Below are 17,762 nucleotides of genomic sequence, written 5' to 3' on the forward strand. Positions count from 1 at the left end.
CGATTCAGCCCAGCCAACCCTAAGCCTGCTTACCCTGCCTCACGTCACCCATGTTCCTTCCTGTGGAAACCACAATAAAGGCTCTTGCCCCTGTTCCCTCCTGCTCTGCCCGGCCCTGGTGCTTCCCCAGGCGGCCCTGTGTGGTGTGGTGAGCCCCTCCTCTTCGACTCTGTGAGTGTAACAAGCTGTCTTCTCAATGGTAATTATCTCCTGATCTGTTGGCCTTACCATACCTGAAAGATAACAGCATCCTGACTTAAAAGCACACCCTGGGTGGGACTTCCCTGGTGGTCCAGTGGTTAGGGCTCCGTGCTTCCACTGCAGGGGGCATGGGTTCGATCCCTGCTTGGGGAACTAAGATCCCACATGCTACACAGTGCGGCCAAAAAGGAAAAAAAAGCACACCCTGGGAAGGGGTGGGTCTCTGGAGGAGGCAGGTCCTTGCATCTAGGGCCATCCCTTTGGGAATCAGCAACTGGAGACCATCTGCCAGCAGCACCCCCGGTGGGTGGGGCTACGAGGCCTTCCTTGGAGGGGGTGGTTGGTGTCCATCGCAAATTCCTCGCATCAAGGTGTAGGTGACCCTTTGTTCCAGGGTCTCACCCGCCTCACCCTAGTCCCTATCAGAGTGATCCTGTTGTCCCTCCTCTGTCCAAAGCCCACCCGGGACCCCCTTCTCACTCAGGATAAAAACAAAGGCCTTCCTGTACCCTATGAGGCCCTATGGGATCTGCCCCTTCTCCCACTGGCCCCCCTACTTTGCCCCAACCACTGGCCCCTTCACTGTTCCTCCACGGGCATGTCCCACCCCAGGACATTTGCACATCCTTTGCCTTCTGCCTGGAATGCTCTTTCCCTAGATCTACCCTTGGCTCATGCCTTCACTCCCTTCAGATCTTCGCCCATCTGTCACCCCCTTCTTGGCCACCTGCTCTAAAATTTCAACACTTGCCCCATCCCTGACGCTTCCTATCCCCCTTCCCTGCTTTCTTTTTTCTCTGCATAAGGTACCATGCATTGTACTTGCTATTTCATTTAATGTCTGTTTTCCCTGCTTGAGTGTGTCATCTCCCGGGAAAAGGGGAAGGATTTTTGTCTAGTTTGTTCATCGCTGCATCCCCACTACTGAAAACAGGGTCAAACTCAGAGCATCAGCAAGTGATCTGTTGGTTGAATGCAGAGGTGCACGTTTTGGAGAAGGTGTTCAGGTCTGTTCCCGCTGCTCCTTTGGGTAAATGCTGGTCCAACACCCAGACTGTGCAGTTTAATTACAGATGCATCTTAGTTTCCCCCCGCTCTGCCCTCTCCTCTTTCATGCCTCCCCCCTCCCTCTCCTCTTTCATATCCATTTTCTTTCTTTCTCCCACTCCTTCCCGCTTTTTGGTACTTGATGGCATCACAGTAAACTAATAAAGCTTTCATTACTGGGTTGTACCCGTAATTACGCACACTGAGAGCCAGGTTTGTTTTGATTTTCTGTGGACTTTTGGTCGCTGATGCTTTTGAACACTTGCTTTTATTCTTCAGTTGCCACTTGACCCCCCCCATGTTTTAAAAAGGATGAAAAGCTTAGAAAAACATCAGAAATATCCTTTTATTTTTTTCCTGCAAATTGATTTGGAGGGTTTTGTTTTGATTTCCCTCTTGGAAATGGTGGGTGTTAAAGAAGAATCACACGTTTCTAAACTGGCCACAAGGCTGTGAATTCTGAGATGGGAAGGAGATAAAGTTTATCATTTATTGGGGGGCTCTGAAAGTATCCCCACGAAAGGGCAAGCGTCGTATAGTCCCTATGCACCCACGGAGGCTGGGAGAGGTTGGATTAGAGCAGGGTCTCTCCGCCGCAGCACTAGTGATGTTTGTGGCTGGATCATGCCTGTGGTGAGGGCATCCTGTGCACTGTAGGATGTTGAACAGCATCCCTGGCCTCTAATTAGTAGATGCTAAGAGCACCTTGCCTCCTTTGTGACGATCAAGAATGTCTCCAAAAAAAAAAAAAAAAGAATGTCTCCAGACGCGGCCAAATGTCCCGCTGGGCGGGGGCACAAGGGCCCTCTGTTGACAACCACCGAATTAGATCAAAACTTGTATGTTAAGCGTGCATAACATCACTATTTAACAGGGGCTAAAAGATGGAAACAATCTAAACGTCCATCAGCGGATGAATGGATAAACAAAGGGTGGTCTGTCCATACGATGGAATATTATACAGAATGATGTAGTGATACATGCTACAACATGGATGACCCTTGAAAAAATCATGCTAAGTGAAAGAAGCCAGACACGAAAGATCATGTATCGTATGTTTCCATTTATATGAAATGTACCAAAGAGGCCGGTCCATAGAGACGGAAAGTAGATAAGTGGTTTCCTGGGGTTGAGGCAGGGAGCGAATGAGGAATAACTGCTTAGTGGGTAAAGGGTTTTCTGTTTGGGGTGATGAAAAGGTTATGGCATTAGACAGTGGTGGCGGTCGCATAATATGGTGACTGTACCCCGTGTTGCTGAAATGTACACTTTAAAATGGTTAAAATGGTAAATTTTATGTTATGTGGAACACTCGCTTTTATTCTTAAATTTTCCCACACTTAATTTAATTTTCCCACAATTAAAAAACTCAACAACTCATGAGAGCGGCTTTTACCGGCGTGTATGAGCTTGAAAGATAAAAGGTTTGGTCCTTCCGTCCTCTTCTAGGAGAAGAGGGGTCCTCCCATCCCCCAATCCCTTTTACTCCACCCCAGGGATAGGAATCACTGATTTGCATAACTGAGATTCTAATACACTGATTGGAGACTCTTTCTTGGGGAGGGATGTTTATTTCCGTTATCTCTTGCTATAAACAAGAGATAGTGGCTTAAATAGCAACCGTTTATTGGCTCAGGGCTCTGCTGGGACCACACACTTCTGCTCTGCGGTGTGTTGACTGGGGTCATTCATGTGGCTGCAATCTGTTGAGAGCATGGCGGGGGTTGGAATGTCTGAGAGGGCTTCATTTTCACAACTGGCCATTGGTCTGGCTCTTGGCGGGGGGCCTCGGTTCTCCATGTGGTCTCTCTGCCTCCAGTGTTCTGGACCAGCTTCTTCACAGCATGGTGCTGGGTTCCCAGGGGATAAATGTGGAAGCTGAAAGTATCCTGCTCTGGAATCCCCAGATGTCACTCCTACCATTTTCTATTAGTCAAAGCAAGTCACAAGGACATTATGCTCAGGGAAATAAGCCAGACACAGAAATACAAATACTGCATGATCTCACTTACATATGGACTCTAAAATGGTTAAACAGTAGAATGGTGTTTAACTATTTAAACACCATTAAATAGAAACATAGAAACAGTAGAATAGTGGTTTCCAGGGGCGGGGGAGGAGAAAATGTGGAGTTGAGAGTCTAGTGGTACAAAGTTTCAATTATGCAGTTAAGTTCTGGAGATCTGACATACAGCATGGTGACTGTAGTTAATAATACCATATTGTAAACTTGAATTTTGCTAAGTGGGTAGATCTTTAAGTGTTCTCAACACACACACATACACACACACACACACACACACACACACACTCACACACCCACACACACCCCCACACACAGACATAAAGGTAACTATGTGAGGTGGGGGCTATGTTAATTAGCTTGATTGTGGGGGTTATTTTCACAATGTATTCATATACCACAACATCAAATTGTATGCCTTATACCATCTTTATTTGTCAATACCTCAATAAAGATGTCAAGAAAGCATTAGTAAACATTAGAGAAGGTTCAGGAAAAACATGGAGAAAGCCCAGTTAGAAGTCTGTTGTGATCATCCAGGCGGGAAATAGGGCAGACTTGGAGGGGACCAGTGAGTGAATCCCTGCATCAAAAGTAGTGATGCTGAAACGTAGGCTTGAATGTAGGGGATGAAATAAATGGAAAGGGCTCTGGTCTGCTTTTGTTCTAGGGCTACTGTAACTGAAGTTTCTTTCCACGGTCCAGGTGTGATCATTTGAATTAGGCGTGAGCGTTTATGGTCAGTCTGCAGATTCACCTCCCGTGTGTCCGTCCCATGCATGGAATTCCCTCAGGACCTCATGTGGTCTGGGGCAGGGTTCCAATATTCCTGAATCCTCTGGCCATATCATCTAGTAGCATTCCAACTAAATTAGGTTCCTGGACCCAATTCCAACTTTCCCACACCAACAAGCAATTCTCAGACACCAGCAGGATTTCAACTCAGTCCTGACACTATCTACGCTGAGATAGAATCAGATTCCACAGGAGCTCCGTCCCTCAAGAATTCAAATGCCAATCCAATCGTAAGCCCAGGTCAGAAGCCCTTCTGACCAACCAACTACAAATTGGAGGTTTCAATGACCCCCTTCTTGGGTTCAATTAATTTGCTAGAATAGCTCGCAGAGCTCAGGAAACCCATTAACTCACTAGATTACCAGTTTATTATAAAAGAATATGTAACTCAGGAACAGCCAGATGGAAGAGATACATAGGAAAAGGTACTGAACAAAGAAGCTTCTGTCCTCCTAGGACTTGGAGCCCAGCATGACGGCACGTGGAAGTGTTTTGGTTCCCCAACCTGGAAGTTCTCTGAACCCCCTCCTTTTTGAGTTTTTATGGAGGCTTCATTATATAGACATGATTGATTAACTCATTGGCCATTGGTGATTGATTCAACCTCCAGCCCCTCTCCCCTCCCCAGAAATCAGGAGGTAGGATTGAAAATTCCAACCCTCTTGGTGTGGAGAAAAGGAAGCCCCCTTGCACTGTTGGTGGGAATGTAAATTGATATAGCCACTGTGGAGAACAGTATAGAGGTTCCTTCAAAAACTAAAAATAGAACTACTATACGACCCAGCAATCCCACTACTGGGCATATACCCTGAGAAAACCATAATTCAAAAAGACACATGCACCCCAATGTTCATTGCAGCACTATTTACAATAGCCAGGTCATAGAAGCAACTTAAATGCCCATCAACAGATGAATAGATAAAGAAGATGTGGTATATATATACAATGGAATATTACTCAGCCATATAAAGGAATGAAATTGGGTCATTTGTAGAGACATGGATGGACCTAGAGACTGTCATACAGAGTGAAGTAAGTCAGAAAGAGAAAAACAAATATCGTATATTAATACATATATGTGGAATCTAGAAAAATGGTACAGATGAACTGGTTTGCAAGGCAGAAATAGACACAGATGTAGAGAACACATGTATGGACACCAAGGGGGGAAAGTGGGGGGGGTGGTGGGATGAACTGGGAGATTGGGATTGACATGTATACACTAATATGTATAAAATAGATAACTAATAAGAACCTGCTGCATAAAAAATAAATAAAATAAAATTCAAAAAAAAAGGAAAATTCCAACCCTCTAATTACATGGTTACTGGGCAGTTAGTCCCCACCCTTAGGTGCTTCCAAAAATCACCTTCATTATCATAAGCCCAGTTGAGGTAGAAAGGGGCTAGTTATGAAAAACAAGACACCCATTTCACCTTTAAGGCTCTGAAGCATTTTTTAAAGGAACTGAGCATGAGACCAAATATTATAACAAAAGATGCTCCTATTGCTTTTATCTCAGGAAATTCTAAAGATTTTGGGAGCTGTGAGCCAGAACTGTGGATGAAGACCCAATATTGATATATGTGAGAAATATATTTTTATAGATCACAACATTGCACCAACATTACCCCGATTTCCAACATACTTGCTATAAATTCAGTGACGAGCAAAACAACCTCAGTGACGAAACGTCCTGGCCAAAGCAGCAACGTAATGTGCCCTATTATTTCTCTGCTCACAGGACTAGAAGAGGCTCTAGATTGCCCTTAAAAAGCTTTCCCTGATAACTCTTCCATAACCTTTGGTGAACTTTCTTGCTTCTCAAGGAAAGCGGGGAAATGTGATCAAAGTTGGAGAGGATGCGAACATCCGTAGGAGGCAACTGGGAAGAGTAGCTCTTAAAGGTAACAGTGGAAGTTTCTCAGAAATGATTGTGTGATCGAATAGCTTCCCTTCCAAGGAAAAAGCATGTCAAATCAGGAGACTTGAAGTTCTAGAAAAGAGTCTTTGGGATTGTCATCTTCTGCCTTCCTGAGGGAAACACATGAGGGAGTGGGGTTCCTGAGAGGGGACAGAACCTGCCCAAGGACACACAAGGCGTTCACTTCAGTGTGAAGACTGAAGTCCCGGGCACTTGCCCCAGAACCTGAGGATCCCGGATGGCTTTGCTTGCAGTGGGGTTTGCAAACACATGGCCCTCACATAGGTTTTCTGGCCCCCATAATGGGGTTTTGTTTTGCCTTCACTTAAAAAAGGGCAAGATTCCACGTGAGAATCTGGATTTCTGTCTCTTAGTTTTTTCCTCTCGTGGGGACTCAGTATCCCTGTCTGTAAATTGGGGACACTGATATGGTGGTTGTTATCCATCTGCCCCTCCCCTACCCCCATATCTTCCCCTCACCCTTCTCTCCCTGCTCGGTGCTCCCTCCTGGGGGCCGACCTGCATGGACTAGATTCCCTTGCCTTCTGTTTCCTGGGATGGGAGCCCAGCACGGTAGCACGTGGAGGTGTTCTCGTTCCCCAGCCTGGAAGCTCTCTGAACCCCCTCCTTTTTGGATTTTACGGAGGCTTTATTACGGAGGCACGGTTGATTCACTCATTGGCTATTGGTGATTGATTCAACCTCAGTCAATTGGCCAGTGGAAATCGCTGGTGAGAGACTGGAGGGTAGTAGGAGGGAACAACTGGCATATTCTATTTCCCCAGCTCCTGTTGGGTGGCCCGTCTCCCATGGTCCCTCACCAGCGAGCCCTACACCCCTTCATTTGGCTGGTACCAGCTCCCCACCCATTGCTGGCCCCAGGAGTTTAAATATCCCTTGCTGGTCCCTTTAACCCTGTTAGCACCTGTGAAAATAGACCCCTTTATTAGATCCCCAGGACTTATCAGCACTGTATTATGTACCTGAAATTTGCTAAGAGAGTAGATATTACATGTTCTCACCACAAAAAAGAAATGGTTATTGTGTGACATGATGGAGGTGTTAGGTAAGGCCATTGTGGTGGTAATCTTATTGCAACATATAAATGTCTCAGATCAACACTTTGTACACCTTAAACGTATTCAATGTTACATGTCAATTACATCTCAATAAAGCTGGGGAAAAAAAACCATGGCAATACATCTGCAAAAAAAGAGAGACCCTTTATTAAACTCTCCTCAATTAAACCCTTTGAATGTACTACCTATTTCCCACTGGGACCCTGACAGATGACATAATATCCCAGAGAGATCATGGCACATGGGCTGGCACCTAGCAGATGCTCAATCCACTTGTTGTTATTGTCATATTATGACACTCCTGTTATTTTCATTACTGTCATCTCGGTGTAATTAGAATTATAGACTCTGCTAGTTGGAAAGAACCATAGAAATAATTTCCTATGCAGTGCCAGGAGAATAGTACCTGGCCTGTTTGTTGAGTGAATCAATGAATTTTTTCACCTGGGGATACCTCTCCTTTCACACCTCCTGTCATGGGGAGCTCACCAGTGGAAAAGGTAGTTCCTTATTTCATTGAATGGCTTTGTTAATTTTACCAGGAAGATGGGCAAACACGGGGCAGGTTATCTAGTGTTTTGCTGCCGTTGGCTGGGTGGCTGGGGGTGGGGACACAGGAATCTTGGGGACACAGAGCTGAGAACACAGACACTGTAGACCAAAGACAAATTCTCACCCCAATCCTCAACCCTCCCAGACACCTCGCACGGCCCAGGAGGAAAAAGTCAGTCCCCAATTCAGTATCAGCTAGACTCTCCAGAGTCCGCGAGGTGGAAAAGCATCCGGAGATTTCCCAATGCCCCCATTTCCCCTGATTTCCCACATAACTTCATAGGAGACACTGTGATGAGCAAAACAACTTCTGTCACAAAATGATCTGCCCAAACCAGCAACTGAGGGGATGAAGGCTGAGTAAGGAAGGATGCGCTATTATTTTTATTCTCAGGGGACTAGACGATCCTGGAAGACTCTATACTGTCCTTAAAGATTGTTACACCTTTGCTGCGCCTGTCATGAGATCTACACTGCGGATGGCAGATCCAGAGGGGAAAATAAGTAAATAAACACACGCAGAAAATCAGACAACATCGCCGCCTCGGCTGCCAGCCCCTGTGGCCCCAGGTGCGCGGGGTAGAGTGCATCACCTTGCCTTTGGACTGCAATCAATGGAGCAGGCAGGAAATGAGAGGAAATTAATTTCCCCCCCTCTCCTCTTTTCCTCCCCTGCTGTCCCTCCTGTTTTTACACAAGGGCCTTTTAAAATGTTGGTTCCTCTCTGATTAGAGCGCCATAGAGGTTCGAAACAGCCTCTTCTGGACTAAACCCCCTCTGCCCTTAACCAGAATGATTGGCTGGTTGCCTTGGTAATTGTCCTCATTCGCTGTGTAGAAGCCACAATTATGAAGGTTTTTCTGGGTACCGATCCTCTTAGTGCCTTTTTCTTATAAGTTCACAACAAGATGGGACAAAGGAGACCTAATAGATTTCATTGCTCCAGCCCCTTGGAGTACTCAGAGCCCATGACCTGCGGGCATGAGCTGTGAGTGCCATTTAAATTGGTTGGCTTTGCCTGGAGATAAAGCTTTATGTTCAAGAGAGTGGCTGAGGTTCTATTAGCTGGAGAGCCAGGGCCAGAGAATGAACTCGCAGACCCGGTTGGTCTACCTCCGCTCATAATGGAAAACCCAGATGGGCATCTGAGGCTGACGGCTGGAGCACTTAACCTTTCACTGATAATCGAAGAAAATGGACATGTAACTGCTCTCTCCAAACTCGGGCATGATTCAGGTTCAAGGCAGGAGAGCTCTGTGGGCTGTTGAAGAACCCAAGCTGGAAATGTTCTGGGCAGAAGCTGCTTTGTACACTTTAAAGGGAAACGGGACTCCATTAGCTGTGGTAATTGGAGAGCAGAGAAAGGGGGAAAGATGATGATTATGATGATGTTGGTAATCACGATCACTATAATCAAATAATTTAGCCATAAAGGGTACAAGATGCTCACATTCATTACCTTAGCTGGTCCTTCTAACAGCCTGGGGGTTGTGTGTTCCTTATTGGAGATGGGGAAACTGAGGCACAGGAAGGTTAAAGCAACTTGTCAAGTTGGAAGGTGTGTTGGAAGAGATGGTGTCAAACACAAAGGAATCTGACTGCTAGAATCTTCCAACCACATAGAACCTCCTTTCACCAAAGTAAAATCAATTCTAAGTTTTGGTGGAAGTAAGGTTTTGAATGGTAGTTTGTAGACCCTCTACCTAGGTGTTCCAGGGGCTAATGCGCCTTCATTAGAAAGGCTTTGGGGCATTCCCTGGTGGTCCAGTGGTTAGGACTCTGCACTTTCAATGCGGAGGGCCTGGGTTCAATCCCTGGTTGGGGAACTAAGATCCCACAAGTGTGACCAAAAAAAAAAAAGTGTAGAAAGGCTTTGAATTTTGACGAGTCCCCATTGGAACTGAATACTCTCAGAAAGGGGTCAAGTCCATGGCTATTTCATCCAGAGAGTCAGCTCGTTTGCTTGGTAGTAGCTGTGTTGAGAAGGATTCTGAGTTTGTGTCTGGATTTACTATTAAAGATGCATCTTGATTGGTAATGTTTACCCCGAAAGAGGGATCGGGAATCATGTGTTTGCCTCCTCTGCAGGCTTATCTGCTGATGCCCTACTGGAGATTAGCTCAGTAGATAGTTCTTCAGGTGTAACAATTATCTGAAAACCCAGAACTGTAATTTGGTGGTTGCAGATTCATTCCATAATTTGAAAAAAATCTTTCTATCTGGAAATAATTTCAAACTTATTGAAAAGTTTCAAGAATAAGAATAGCATGAATAATACCTATAGTCCTTTACCTGGAGTCACTTGTCAATATTTTACTCTGCTTTTTCCTTTTCTCTCACATGTGTCTGATTTTTCTGAAACATTTGAGAGTAAATTGCGTCTGTCATGGTCTTCTGAACATTTCAGTGTATATTTCCGAAGAATAGGGATAGCCTCATGTAACCACACTAGTTGTCAACTTCAGGGAATTGAGCATTGATGCAATACTTTCATCTCATCTTCATCTGTAACCCAGCTTTGTCAATGGACCCAAGAATGTCCTTCTTAGCATCAGCTATTACATTTAGCTGTCATGTCTCTTTAGCTTCCTGCCATGATGCTGACATGTTTGACATTCTCAGAATTTTGAAGTGTCCTGGCAGAGAGGTTTAAAATATCCATTTAAGTGTTCAATATTTTTTTTTCGAAGTTTAAAACAGCAAAGGAAAGTCAGTCTTCTCCTTTTTAAATCTTTATTGGAGTATAATTGCTTTACAATGTTGTGTTAGTTTCTGCTGTATAACAAAGTGAATCAGCTATACGTGTACATATCCCTGTATCCCCTCCCTCTTCAGCCTCCCTCCCATCCTCCCTATCCCATCCCTCTAGGTCGTCTAAGTGTTCAATACGTTTTGTTTTTTTTTTTGCGGTACGCGGGCCTCTCACTGTTGTGGCCTCTCCTGTTGCGGAGCACAGGTTCCGGAAGTGCAGGCTCAGCAGCCATGGGCCACGGGCCCAGCCGCTCCACGGCATGTGGGATCCTCCCAGACCGGGGCACGAACCCGCGTCCTCTGCATCGGGCAGACGGACTCTCAACCACTGCGCCACCAGGGAAGCCCTAAGTGTTCAATATTTTTGAGAAGCAAATGTGTGCACTCTGCTAGGCGTTGGGGCTTACAAAGATGAACTTGACAGTTCGTGCTGAAGTGAGGTAATAATCAGAACAATAAAGCTAACGTTTACTGAGTACTTGTGGTGCCCAGCACTTTACGTGCATTATCTCATTTAAACCTGCAATCGTCCCATGAGGTGTGGGCAGTATGATTGTTCTCCTTTGTAGGTGGGGAAAGGGAGGCTCAGAAATGTTAACGAGCTTGCCCAGCACCATGCAGGTGGTAAAAAGAGTTAAAATTTCATCTCAGGCAGCCTGTCTCTAGAAACCACACTTTTATTTTTTTCAGTTTATGTTATTGAGCAGAGTTGATTTGCAATGTTGTGTTAATTTCTACTATACAGCAAAGTGATTCAGTTGTACAAATATACTTTTTTTCATATTCTTTTCCATGATGGTTTATCATAGGATATTGAATATAGTTCCCTGTGCTATACAGTAGGACCTTGTTTGTCCATCCTATATATGCCAGTCTGCATCTGCTAATCCCAAACTCCCCATCCATCCCTCCTCCACTCCCCTCCCCCTTGGCAGCCAGAAGTCTGTTCTCTATGTCTGTGAGTCTGTTAGAAACCATACTTTCAACCACTGCATTATTCTGTCTTTGAAACATAAATTCAACAGCATGGTAGAGATTGGATAAATAGCATATAAATGATTCATTCATTGATTCACTTGATTAATTCATTGATTCATCATTCATTCATTGTTTCATTCACTGGTTAATTCACTCAACCATTCATTGATTAATCCATTTATCCATCCAACCATCCATCCATCCATCCATTCATCCTTCCATTCATGCCTCCTGTGGTCAAGGCACTGTGCTAGGTTCTAGGGATACAGCAGTGAAACAGAGCAGATACAGTCTTATGTCCCATGAAACTTACTGTCCAAGAGGGGAAGACAGATAATAAAGAAAGCATAATTAGTGATATGAGAGTAAAAGTATAAGAAGTAGGAAAATCTGACCTCATACAGAAAGTCAGAGAAGGTTCCCCTGACAACGTAGCATTTAAACTAAGTTCCCAAAAGCTGTGTGGAAGTTAGCTCAAAAGAAGGAGGGGTTGCTTCTGTGTAGGAAAAAGAAAAGAGAGCTTCATGGAGGAGGTTGCACGCAAGCTGGGTTTTAAAATGTGGGTGGGATGTGAAGATTCAGAGGTGGGTGAAGTATTTCCCAGGTGCGAGTAACAGCGGAAGCAGAGGTAGAGCACTGGTGGGAACGCATTAAGGGAAGTCCCAACCATTTAGTCTATTCTCCTAGCTGCAGAGATTCATCAGTGGTCATCCCTGCCTCTGGGACTGTTAATTGGGAAGCCATGTCATAATCTTAATGCAAATGAAAGACATTGGGCCTCTAGATCTCTTGTTTTCTTGACTTGGTACCCCAAATGGGTACCACTTTGGATACAGAGCCTACTCAGCACTACATGCATCTCTTGAATCCAGGGACAATTGCTCCTGAAAGCTTATTCCAGAGAAATGTATTATCACCACATAGCAGCTGCTAGTCTAGGTGCTGAGGTTACGGTATTGAAGAAGGCAGAAAATAATCCATGGTGTTGTCAAGTTTTCATTCTGCGATTTTAGCTTGTAACTTTAATCACAAACCTATTTATAATTTACAATTAAAGGGCATCTTGGAGTTTGAAGATCCCTCTGGTTTGAGTGCAACAGATAAAGTGGGAAACTTAGCACCCGACAGGCAGGTGACCTACAGTCAAATCTGGAGCCAGTCAGCCCCTCCTCTGAGCCTCAGTTTCCTCATTTGTCAAATGAGTGGGCTTGGTCAGACCTTTAAGACCTTCCTAGCCTTGAAATTCTTGGATTCTACAAACCAGAGGAGCAGACGCACCCTGGGAACCGCAGGCGTCTGTGTCTGGGCAAATCTGGACATTTAATGCTTTTGTTCCCTGTTTTGACAAGGGGCTCCGGGGGCTCTTCCTGACAGTTCACCCCTCTTGGCTAATCAGAATTCTCTTTCTGTCTGCCTTGGTTTTCTGCACTTCAACTTGCATCATAAATTATTCTTTCTCTAAATGGCAGGCGTAGGTAAGTTACCAAAAGGTCACTCAAAACCCCAATCAATCCCAGCTGCTTTAATTACTTTAGTGCTGTTTGGACGTGTGTGTGTGTGTGTGTGTGTGTGTGTGTGTGTGTGTGTGTGTGTGTGTGTGTGTGTTGTAGCAGCAACTCACAGGAGAGGATCAAGAACCATTTTTCTCAAAGGTGATGGAATTTCCTTAAGGAAAGTTAATTGTGTTGGCTTCTGTGTGTGGTAGGAAAACCCCCATCCAAAGAGACATTCATATATATTATATGAATAACAAAAGAGAACATAGTTGCTGAAGAATCACTTGTCTTTGACAAGCTGATGGCAAATTCTGGAGACTAAATAAAAGCTGAAACAAATGTGAAACTAAGATTAAAACCAGATGAAAATAATCCATTTAGTAAAATAGTCACCCCCTACCCCCCCAATCCCATAACTTTGTCTCAGAGCTCCCACGAAGGTTCTAAAATGTTGTGTTTCATCTTCAGTAGGAATTTAGAGGCAAAGCAAAGTGTGGTAAATACTATCCAGCTTTGACCCTGCTGGTTTCAGTGTGGCTGTCTCCTGGCTGGCCTGTGGGTGCAGAGAAAGACATTTTTATACTCAGTGTCTTCGGTGAAAGGCTCACATCTTAAAGAGTTTTGGGGAAAGGCAAGGTTCTTGGTGCTGTTTTCTTTGCTTGTGAAGGAATTTTCCCCTTACTCTGTTGATTGAATCTCTTCTCTGTGAGAAACATTATAAAACAATAATTTATAATTTATCCTATTATAACAAAACAATAACTCAAGCTAACTTTTGAGTGCTTTCACAGGTATTATTCTAAACATTTTGCATTCGTTGTTTTATTGAATTCTCATGACTGTTATTATTCCTACTTTACATACGGGAAAGTCAGGCACAGAGAGGTTTCATCACTTGCCCAAGGTCACCCAGCTGGGAAGGGGTGGAGCTATGTTCAGAACCTTGGCAGTCTAGACCAGACAGTGGTAACAGCTAACTTTTATCCTGGTGTACTGAGTTCCCAGAATGATGTGAAATACTTTGTATTTAAAACGTGAGGATTCTCACAGCAACATGGTGAAGCTGGTACTCTTATTTTTCTGAATTTTCACATGAGGGAGACTAAGGCTCGAGAGACTTAGGTGACATACAAGGACACACAGCACAGTGCAGCTGGGATTTCACAGCTGTTCCATTTGGATCTAGATCCTGGGTTGGTAAACTTACGGCCCAGGGGCCAAATCTGGCCCACTGCCTATTTTGTAAATAAAGTTTTATTAGAAAACAGCTATACCCATTTGTTTCTGTGCTGCCTATGGCCACTGTGTGCCACAGTGACTGTCTGCCTGTGGAGCTGAAATATGTACCGTTTGGTTCATTACAGAAGAAGTTTGGCAGCACCTGCTCCAGGCCCTGTGTTCTCAGCTTACTTCCATCTCCTGCTTTTCCATGTACCATGATTCCTAAGGCTGGTGGTTCCAATGCTCTGGTCTGATATTGGAATGCAAGCTGGTCTTAGCCAGAGGTGGAGAAAGCCATCTCATCTGAATTCCTGCCCCTCTTGGGGGGGGGGGAATTGTAAACTCTATCTTGTTCAGACTCTCTCCCTTGCTGGCTTTGATAAAGCAACTTGCCATGTTGGGGAGACCCATGTGACAAGGAACTGAGGGTGGCTTCTGGTTAACAGCCATCTGGGAACTGATGCTCTCAGCCCAGTAGCCCAGAAGGAACTGAATCCTGACAACGACATAAGTGAGCTTGGAAGAAAAACCTTCCCCAGTTGAGCTTTCAGATGGGACCCCAACCCTGGCCAATACTTAGATTTCAAGCTTGTGAGAGACTCAAAAAGAGGGAGCCTAGGTAAATTATGCCTGAATTTCTGATGTGCAGAAACTGTGAGATAATAAATGTGCATTGTTTTAAGATGCTGAATTCATGGTGATTTTTTATGCAGAAATAGATAACTAATACAACCATGGAGAAGGAAGATCTCATAAAAAGAGATATAAATATATAATCTAAATATACTGATTTAGACCATATACTTTATTGACATTACTCTATGAAATCCATATGACAAATCTAAGAGCGTGTTGTTTCTATTCACATTTATATAGATGAAAAAACCAAGACTCAAAATATAAGGGACTAGTCCACAGTCATACACCTACAAAGTAGCAGAAATGGGATTTGAACCAAGTCCTATCTGACTCAAAAACTACCATGCTCAGACATTTCATCCAGTTCCGTAAAGACTGGGGACTAATGTCTTTTTCTTGGACTAGAGACCCAGAGTACTGAAAATATACCCTTTAAATTCAATTTTTTAAATATAAATTTATTTATTTTATTTATATTTATTTTTGGCTGTGTTGGGTCTTTGTTGCTGCATGCGGGCTTTCTCTAGTTGCAGCGAGCGGGGGCTACTCTTCGTTGTCATGTGTGGGCTTCTCATTGCGGTGGATTCTCTTGTTGCGGAACACAGGCTTCAGTAGTTGCGGCGCATGGGCTCAGTAATTGTGGCACGTGGGCTCAGTAGTTGTGGCTCGCGGGCTCTAGAGCTCAGGCTCAGTAGTTGTGGCGCACGGGCTTAGTTGCTCCACGGCATGTGGGATCTTCCCGGACCAGGGCTCAAACCCATGTCCCCTGCAGATTCTTAACCACTGCGCCACCAGGGAAGCCCTTCAGACATCTCTTGATAGTCTTTGTCCAACTCAGGTTGTTAGTTGCTTCCTCCTTCACTCAAAGCATTTTTACACTGTGTTAAATTCCCTGTGTATGTTTTTTTGATGCACTGGTGAGTTCATGGAGGATAGGCAGAACCTCTCATTCACCCAGAACCCTGTGGGGTCTTAATCAGTGTTTGCTGATGAATGCTATTCTATAAAGGAAGCAGAGCTGAAGAGTTAAAAGCTCACATTCTGGGGCTTCCCTGGTGGCGCAGTGGTTGAGAGTCCGCCTGCCGATGCAGGGGACACGGGTTCGTGCCCCGGTCCGGGAAGATCCCACATGCCACAGAGCGGCTGGGCCTGTGAGCCATGGCTGCTGAGCCTGCGCGTCAGGAGCCTGTGCTCCGCAACGGGAGAGGCCACAACAGTGAGAGGCCAGTGTATCCCCGCCCCCCCAAAAAAAGCTCACATTCTGGGAACTTCCCTGGTGGTCCAGTAGTTAAGACTCTGCGCTTACAATGCAGGGTGCGTGGGTTCGGTCCCTGGTCAGGGAACTAAGATCCTACATGCTTCATGGTATGGCCAAAAAATTAAAAAAAAAAAAAAAGCTCAGATTCTGGAGTCGGGCTGCCTAAGATTTAAAATCTTACTTCCGCCATTTACTAGCTGTGTGACTTAGGTGATTGACTCAACCTCTCTGAGCCTTTGAAATTATCTGTGAGGTTTTGGTGAAGATTGAACAATGTTGTATTTATAGATATATAAAATGCTTAGCACAGAGCCTGACACATACAAAACACATAGTAAAATGTGGGCCGCTTTTATTATTACTGTGGTTGTTACTGTTGTTATTTAAAGAAGAGGCGTTCTAGGAACCAGGAAACCAATAATCCCAGTCCGTGTTTAGGCAGGACACTTTCCATCTGTGTCTCAGTTTCCACATCTACAAAATAAGGAGAGTTTCTTCTTCTAAGATACTAGGCAACAAGTTTCCCTCCCTGTGCTTTCTACCTGCTATAAAACATTCAAACGGTGAGTCAGCATTTATCTTCTAAGTCCATCACAATATTACCCCCAAGTCTGACCAGTTCAGCCTGTCAGAGCACCTTCTGCCCTGAACTGTGCTGGGAAAAACAAACAATGAACAAAAATACCCTTTCTTTCCAATTCGGGCCTCACCAAGCTCTCTGCCCTGACACCTTTATAATTCCCCTCTGCTAGATTCCATCCATTTCCTCCCTTCTAGGTTGGATGAGGCCAACCTCGATTGAGAGACCTGGGTTCAAATCCCAGCTCCACCACTTAACTAGCTGGGTAACTTTGGGTGAGTGACTTAACTTCTCTGAGCCTCACCTGTAAAATAGGGATAAAAGTAAGTGCCTCTTAGGGCTTTTGTATTAAATGAGAGAATGCATCTAGAGCGCTCAGCAGGAATGTTTGGTGCATACAAGTGATTTCAAAGGGCTCTGCTTGTTATGTTTAAGTCCTTATTATTCCAGCAGTTTGGGATTAGAGCGCACTCTTGAGGATCATGGGTCCCGTTTAGTTTTACTGCCTCAGTTTCTCCAAGGCAGTGATGTTTACCAAGTTCCCCCAAGGTCATCTCAGTTTCCCCAAGGTCAGAGTGATTCGGGCAATGCTTCTGATGGAGGGCAGGTGCCCGAGGGTTATTTATGGGCCATCGTGGGCTGGAGAGAAAGATCATCTCCTAGAGAGGCTCACCTCTGACCGATGGGTCCCAGTGTCCTCTAGGACAAAGCACATTGTTGGTGCGTTTAGAAAACTGTGTTCATCCCTGGAAGTTCAGTTGATCAGAATCCCAGCTGATTGCCTTCCTGGGCTCTCAGTTTGTGACCTTTTAAATGCCCTGGAGCCAGCCTGTCTGCTGCTAGTGTCCAAAGCTCCACTAATGGGTAAACAAGGCATTCTGATATAAGAGGGATTGGGCTGGATCCCATCTGAGAAAACTCTCAGCCTCTGTGTGCACCTCTGCCCCCAATGACACTGATGGTTCTGAAGTTATGGAGGTGGGGGGGACAGTTCGTTCTCACCTCAAGGATATGTAGTGGGAGCGGGAAGAAGATGCAGAGAATGTTTGTTTTGTGAGCAGGTGGGGAAGTTGTGGGCACTGATGGCCAGGAGAGGAGAATACTTGCTTTCTCCAACTCACCTGCCTGCTCCAGGTGTTACAGGCACCTGGCACAGATGAACATCTTTGCATTAGGTGTTTCCTGCCTCAATCAATGATTAGACCCTCCTAGGGAGTC

The 17,762-nt window shown here is 44.8% G+C and overlaps 1 non-coding gene and 1 pseudogene across 1 annotated transcript; one reads left to right on the forward strand and one right to left on the reverse strand.

The window, feature by feature from the left end:
• LOC117307726 (PRELI domain-containing protein 2-like) overlaps positions 1-17,762 on the reverse strand; it is an 82,185-nt pseudogene that overhangs the window by 16,583 nt on the left and 47,840 nt on the right.
• Positions 9,375-9,447, forward strand: TRNAE-UUC (transfer RNA glutamic acid (anticodon UUC)). Its single transcript has one exon. It is a non-coding gene; the product is annotated as a tRNA-Glu (tRNA).

Source organism: Tursiops truncatus, chromosome 13 (genome assembly GCF_011762595.2).
Source record: "Tursiops truncatus isolate mTurTru1 chromosome 13, mTurTru1.mat.Y, whole genome shotgun sequence".
NCBI classification, from domain to species: domain Eukaryota; kingdom Metazoa; phylum Chordata; class Mammalia; order Artiodactyla; family Delphinidae; genus Tursiops; species Tursiops truncatus.